The sequence below is a fragment of the Gossypium hirsutum genome, chromosome A02, assembly GCF_007990345.1.
Source record: "Gossypium hirsutum isolate 1008001.06 chromosome A02, Gossypium_hirsutum_v2.1, whole genome shotgun sequence".
Lineage (NCBI taxonomy): Eukaryota > Viridiplantae > Streptophyta > Magnoliopsida > Malvales > Malvaceae > Gossypium > Gossypium hirsutum.
This window is the reverse complement of record NC_053425.1, coordinates 98,601,055-98,608,672: the sequence shown is the minus strand read 5'-3', so window position 1 is coordinate 98,608,672 and position 7,618 is coordinate 98,601,055. Positions and strand designations below refer to the sequence as shown.

Below are 7,618 nucleotides of genomic sequence, written 5' to 3'. Positions count from 1 at the left end.
GTTAGCTTGGCGACACTATAAAACATGAAAAATAAACAAAGTAAGCTATATAGCTTAGTAAGCTCGTATGCAAGAAATAAGCAACCTTACCATGCTTATAACATTCGAATAATATACCATAATTAAATGTAAATTTACCATAGTATCATAATTCATTCCATCACAAAACTTACCTCATTTTAATCATTTCAAGCATTTAATAAACATGAACTTTACGTACATACTTGAATCATCTCGAAATGAGCTTACACATATTCTCATCTTTGAAATACCTGTGAACCACTCGGAATAATAATGTCGGATACTCGGGATTTTTGCACAATAAGTGCCACATACGTAGCCAATGCTACCTCAATCTTATATCACATAATTGTTCGCTCTCGAGCTATTGATGGACCTGCTTACATAAGCTGTCAGTCAAGACGTAGCTATGATGTGCTGCTCACACAAGCCGTGAAGTAACCACAACATATGCCAGTATACTCAGCCACCGTTAAATTTTTGTCTAGACTAAAACCATGCACATTTAAACATAAAGTCCCTAATATGAGCCTACGAGGCCCTAAACATGCTGTGGATATGATTCGGGACTAAATCAAGAACTTTAGAAATTTTCACCAAACTTAGAAAATTTTTGCTATGAACAGGGGTCACAAGCTCGTATGGCTTGGGACACGCCCATGTGGGTAGGCCGTGTTGTCGCACATGTCCATGTCCCTAACTTGTGTAACTTTCTGTTTTGCAATACATGAACAAATTGATGTCACACAGCCAAGTCACACGCCCGTGTGCTAGGCTGTGTGGATAATTAAATTTTCACAAAATAGGTGCAGATTTCACACGCCAAGGACACATGCCCGTGCCTGAGACCGTGTCATCCACACGGATGAGACACACACTCGTGTCTCTGCCTGTGTGCTCAATTCTGAGCATTCTGTTTCTCAAAATTAAGTTGCAGGGGATACACGACCAGAACACATGCCCACGAGGTAGATCGCATGTCACACACAGTCTAGACACTATTTCGGCGTTGAATACGGGTAAGGAATGTTACAAAATTAACCTCCTAAATTAAATTAAAAATTACTCGAAACCTTATAAATTCCTAGTTTAAAAATTGAAACCCGAAAAATATACCCATAACTATTAGACCTGATTTAGGGATATTACAACAAGATAAAATAGTGGTTGAATTCATTGCTACGAGGTTCTATCACGACTTGGGATCAGATGATTGAGAAGTTTCTGTTAAAGTACTTCCCACCGGTTAAAATAGCTAAGTTGAAGAACGACATCTCTTCTTTTGCTCAAATCGATTTGGAGACATTATATGATACATGAGAGAGATTTAAGGATCTTTTGAGAAGGTGTCCTCATCATGGATTACCTTTGTGGTTGCAAGTTCAAACCTTCTACAATGGTTTGAATCTCTTGACTAGGCAACTAATTGATGCAGCAACTGGTGGAACACTGAATAATAAAACAACCGAGGTAGCCTAAAAGTTTATTGAGGAGATGGAACTGAATAACTATAGTGGCAAGTCATGAGAAAGAAACCGATTAAAGCAGCCGATGTTTTTAATATTGATATAATTTCTATTTTAGCAAATTAGGTTAAAGTTATTGGTAAGAAAATTGATGGTTTCAATTTTTCTAAGAAGGTGAATCCGGTAGGGCAATATGATGCGAATGGATAGGGTATGATCAATCTAGAATGTTTACCTTTCAGTCCTAACATAGAGCATAAGCAAATCAACTTTATGGGTAACAATTCTAGACCTCAAAATAACTCATATAACAATAACTATAATGCAGGTTGAACGAACCATCCAATTTTTTCTTAGGGTGCTTAAGGGAATCAAAGGTCACAACCCTGTCCGGGTTTTCAATAGCCTTATCAGCTAAAGAAGAAACCGAACCTTGAGGAGATGTTTCCAAATTTTTTTGGTGTCGAAAACTCAATTTCAAACTTGAAAATCAAATTGGACAGCTTACCAAACTTGTTTTAGAAAGATCACAATGTAGCTTACCTAGCAACATTGAAACTAACCCAAATGAGCAAATCCACGCAATCACTGTTAGAAACGTGAAAAGGGTTAGTTGAGCTTGAAAAGAAGTCAAAGCCAAAAACTGTTGTGAAAGGTGATGAGGTTGAGGAATGTAAGAAAGAGCATAAACCAGTAATTAGAGAATACAAACAACAAATCCCTTATCCAACAGCATTGAAGAGAGATCACACAAAAGAACAATATGGTAAATTTCTTGAACTCTTAAGAAATTACATATTAACTTGCTGTTTGTTTAAGCCCTTTCACAAATGCCAAAGTATGTAAAATTCTTAAATGTACTGTTAACAAATAAAAGGAAGTTAGATGACTTGTCGACTATGGAGCTCAATGCAGTTTACTCGAAAATTCTCCAAAACAAGCTACCCAACAAACTTAAAGATTCAGGGAGTTTTACTATTCCTTGTCTCATTGGCAGTTTAAATGTTGAAAAGCTATGGCTGATCTGAGGGCTAGTATAAATGTCATGCCTTATAAGATGTTCAAACAACTTGGTCTTGGGGAACCCAAATCCATTAAGATGAGTATTCAATTAGCGAATAGATCAAATAGATATCCTAGGGGTATTATTGAGGATGTACTTATGAAAGTCAATAAATTTATATTCCCTGTTGATTTTGTTGTATTGCACATGAATGAGGATATTGAGGTACCTATGATATTAGGTCGACCTTTTTTAGCCTCTGCTAGAACTGTTATTGATGTGGGTACTGGTGAACTTGTGCTTCATGTAGGTGATGAAAAGATTACTCTTCAAGCACGTGATTTTGTGAGTCCCTAGTGAGCGAGATGACTCTAATTTTTCTATTAATGTTAATAATCACGTGGCTCAAAATTATTTGTAGGAAATCCCTCATGAAAACATGTTGGAGTATTATTTAGAGTCTAAGCTCGACTTAGGAGGCAACCCGAGTGTTTTTGTATTATTTATTTATTTTACTTTCTTGAAAAAAATTCAAAAAAATTACATTCATTTTTATTTTTATTACTTAAAAAAATTTAAAAAAAGGGGGTCGACATAGCCGTGTAGGGCACACGGCCTAGACACATTGGCGTGTCCTAGGCCGTGTGGATACTGGAGCTAATTTTTCCAATCTTATTTCGACATACACGGCCTGGTTATGTGGATACATGGTTTAGAGACATTGTCGTGTGTGACACACGACCTAACGCACAGGCTTGTGGTAGACCGTGTGACCTACACGGCCTCTCACACGAACGTGGGAGTAGTGAAGGATCATCACACTCATCCTGACACAGGGCCATGTGTGTTATATGGTTTGTACAAACGGGCGTGTCCTAGGCCGTGTGAAACTTGGGCAATTTTTTTTAAATGGACACACAGCCTGGAAGCGTACACACGGGCGCGCGACACAGCAGTATTGTCCAACACGAGCCTTTACATGATCGTGTCTTTGTTTTCACCCTAGGGTTTTCACATTTCCTTTTCATTTTTTTTACCTAGCCACCACTCCTCCTTTCTTTTCCTACCCCCACCATTGTTCATCCCTTTCCCAAAACCCTAGCCCCCGTTTTGCAACTCCCTTCGTAGGTCTGACCATCATGCAACTACAAACCTCCCCCTTTCTCCTTCATTCAACCATCGTTTCTTTTCCATCGATCTACCTACGCCAACAGCTCTCTGCCTTTCCCTGATCCCCCTTCTCTCTTTTTTCTTTCGACTTGACCGCTATTCCCATCACACCACCATTCGCCATCTCTCTTCTCCCCTGATCTCCTCTTTCCTTTACCACCCAACCTCTTTTAATCCCACTTCCTCCTTTCAGTTTCCCTTCCTCTGTGAACATGCCATCCACATTCCTAACTGACCCCACACAACCCCGCCAATCACAACCCCATCCTTGAGACCTAAAAAATGGACTTGGAAAAATTTAATGCCCATTTTTCTATATGGGTCAAGCCTTGGGCAAGATTTTTGGCTCGAGCCCGACTCGAATATATTATATTATAAAAACAATTATTTTAAATATATATGTTAAATAATAATTATATATATTTATATTACATCACTAACCCAATAATAATTAAACCCATTACCCAAGACCAAAAAAAAAAAAAAATTACCCAACTAGATAAGCCAACCCAAAATATAAAATTTTAAATATCATATTTAATACAATAAAATATTTTATTTTATTTATTTATTTGTATTTTTTCATATAATAAAATATTTAGTATATTTATGGTAGTGTTTTTTAATATTAATATTTTTAATGTGTTAGAAAACTTTTATTTTAGTCTTTTTTAGTGCATTTAATGTTTTAAATTTTCAAATATAAAAATAATCTAATAAAATCAAATATAAACGGGTTGGGTCAGACTTAGATTTATCTTTCTTAAATTGAACTTGATTTAGACAAAAAAAAAAGTAAGCTTATTTTAACTTAAAGAATTGATCTAAATAGATTGGATTGGCCCAACCTCGGTTCCACCACGATCACATGGTCCTTACATTTCAATTTTAAATGAAACTTCTTGTTTGGTCCTCAGACCCATCTATACATAGTAGACTCGTGGTAGGCTTGAGCCTACATTAAATAAATAAATAAAGGTCTAATTTTTTTCCCAACCTCTATACTCATGTCTTTGGCCGTGTGGTTCTAAAGCATAAATAGTGAGTTACATGGCCTGGCCAAACGCCCATGTCCTTACCCATGTGGCTCACACAGCCTGGGCAGACATCCTTGTCCTTACCCATGAGGCTCACACGGCCTGGTCACACGCCCATGCCTTGGCCGCGTGGCGTCAATAGTCTCGTTTTTTTACGACTGAAAATGTAGAAAAAGAGGGGTTTCAATGCCCTCCTAATACGGACTTGATGCAAGAGCAAAAAAGATGATTTCTCATCCCTAAACGACAAGCAATTGTCTAACAAACAGTTAAGTCACAGTCAAATTGCTAAAAACTAACATTCTAAAATCGAAGTTACATCGAAGAACTTTCGACGCCAGAACTTAAATCAAACTTACCAGCCAGCGAATTGAACTAAAAGGAGAAGTCATATCCCGTACAGAATCAGGGTAATGTAACATAGCAAAAAGAAATGAACTTGAAATGGTGAAATCGAAACAGTGAAGAAAGAAGCCAAAAGTAACGTTAGAAAATAAAATAAAATAACAAAATGTAAACCATGAACAGCAAATGAAGGTTTTGTTTGGGGGAAATTTTAACTAAAATAAACTACCCCACAAGGCAGTTAAATAAAAATATCTCCATAACTTTTACTGAGACTTGAACACAAGACCAAAAGGTAAGTTGAGGTCTTACCACTTAACCAATAGGCTCATTTTTTATATAAATTACACACAATTAACTTATAAACCACACATTCCGGGGTAAGGGTTTAAGCAAAATAACAAAGTTTCCAAAAATATGATTCGAACCCAAAACCTCACTCACATAAGCAGAATACTTAACTACTGAACCATATTAATTTACTTAACAAAAATTTCCGAAGTCTAAACTCAAAATTGAGGGATGAGCACTCTTGATTTCAAAACTCAATTTCTTCTAACCCAATTTTTAGGGTGTTACAAAATCCATTGTCACATTCCATTAACATCTATTTCAAATTGGTTTACTAATCATTTTAGTCCCTTAGATAATTGTTATCTAGATTCTCAAGCCTTTTCTTAATTAAAACTCTATATAGTGATTGGACTTTTATAATTTAGTCCTTGAGCCTTAATTAAGCACTTTTTCGACTAAATTGCTTAACCGAGTTTCAATATATTTTTATAACAACTCCGTCGATATATGGAAATAAGGTCTCAAAACCTCATTTTCCGACACCACTGGAAACTGGGTTGTTACAAAATTAGCCCCTGTACATTAGATCAAAAAGCAAATTGATCCTTTTTGTTAAAATTTTCATCAATTTCTACTGTTAAATACTAGTGTAGTTGATGGAATAACCAATTATTACATTTGGCATGCCACGTGTGCCTTATTCCTATTTATAGGGACTAGTTTTTAACAATAGGAATAGATGAAAATTTTAATAGAATGATCAATTTACTATTTGATATGATGTATTGGGACTAATTGCCCATTTTTTAAGTAGAGGAGCAAAATGCAATCTGACTCCTACTACAAAGGTCTCCATTGTACTTTTACCAACATTAATATAGTAAATATAAATCAACAATACCAGAAAAATATTTACAAGGCATATACGTGTGTATATATATAAAACAAAAAATGAAAACGGTCCATACTAGACCTGCTAATGGGTCGAGCCACCCACCTAGGTCCAAAATCTCGCCCGAAAAATGAGAGGGTTTGGACAAAATATGAGACCTGAAAAATGGAGTTAGTAAAATTTAAGACTCGACTTTTATATGGGTTGGGCCTTGAGCAAGATTTTTGGCCCGAGCTTGGCGCGAATATTATATTTTAAAAACAATTATATTAATTATATATGTTAAATAATAATTATATTTATATTTATATTAAATCACTAACCCAATAACAATTAAACCTTGTACCCAAAAAAAAAATTACCCAACGAAATAACCCAACCCAAAATATAAAATTTTAAATATTATATTTAATACAACAAAACATCTATTTTATTTATTTTTTTAATATAATAAAATATTTAATATATTTATAGTAGTGGTTTTTAATATTAATATTTTTAATGTGTTAGAAAATTTTTATTTTAGTCTTTTTTAGTGCATTTAGTGTATTATATTTTCAAATAAAAAATTAATCTAAAAAAATTAAATATAAACGGGTCGGATCGGACTTAAATATACTCTTCTTAAATTAAATTGAACTTAGTTTTAAAAAAAAGAGTAAATTTATTTTAAAATTAAATTCGACCCAAACTTAAAAAATTTATCTAAATACATTAGATTGGCTCAACCTTAACCCAGATCGTCTCCACCATGATCACATAGTCCATACATTTCAATTTTAAACGAAACTTCTTGTTTTGTCCTCAGACCCACCTGTACCTAGTAGACACATGGCAGGCTTGAGCCTACGTTAAATAAAGAAAGAAAGGTTTAATTTTTTTTCCAATCCCTATACTTATTTTATATTTAAAATTTAATCTATTTATTTTTAATTTCAAGATTTTAATCTCTCTACTATTTTGATTTAATAACTAAAGTTCAATGGATACGAATGTGATAGAATTTTAAAATTTTTTTTATTATGTGACATTTTACAATAAAAAATTTACGGAGGTTGTCAATTTAAAATTTCTTAAAAAAGTTATGTAAGAAAAAAAATACCAACTTCCCCTCTTTTTCTCTAAAAATATTATTAAAGAAGTTTATAATCTATGATTTAGAATTAGAAACCTTATAACTCCATATTCAAAACTCGAAACCTTATAGCTCTACATTGAACATTTTTATTTGTTTATTTTGTTTTCCACTTATGTAATTATTGGTCACATAAATAATTTTTTTAAATTTAAAAATATTAAAAATAATAAATATTCCAATTTAATAAAATTATTTTGACAGTCTAAATTCACTGGATTTTAATTATTGAACTATATACAAAGGATGGAAAGC

The 7,618-nt window shown here is 33.9% G+C and overlaps 1 non-coding gene across 1 annotated transcript; it reads right to left on the bottom strand.

Moving 5' to 3' along the window:
* Positions 1-1,278: 1,278 nt before the first annotated feature.
* On the bottom strand, positions 1,279-1,385 carry LOC121217232 (small nucleolar RNA R71). Its single transcript, XR_005913360.1, has one exon. It is a non-coding gene; the product is annotated as a small nucleolar RNA R71 (small nucleolar RNA).
* Positions 1,386-7,618: the final 6,233 nt, after the last annotated feature.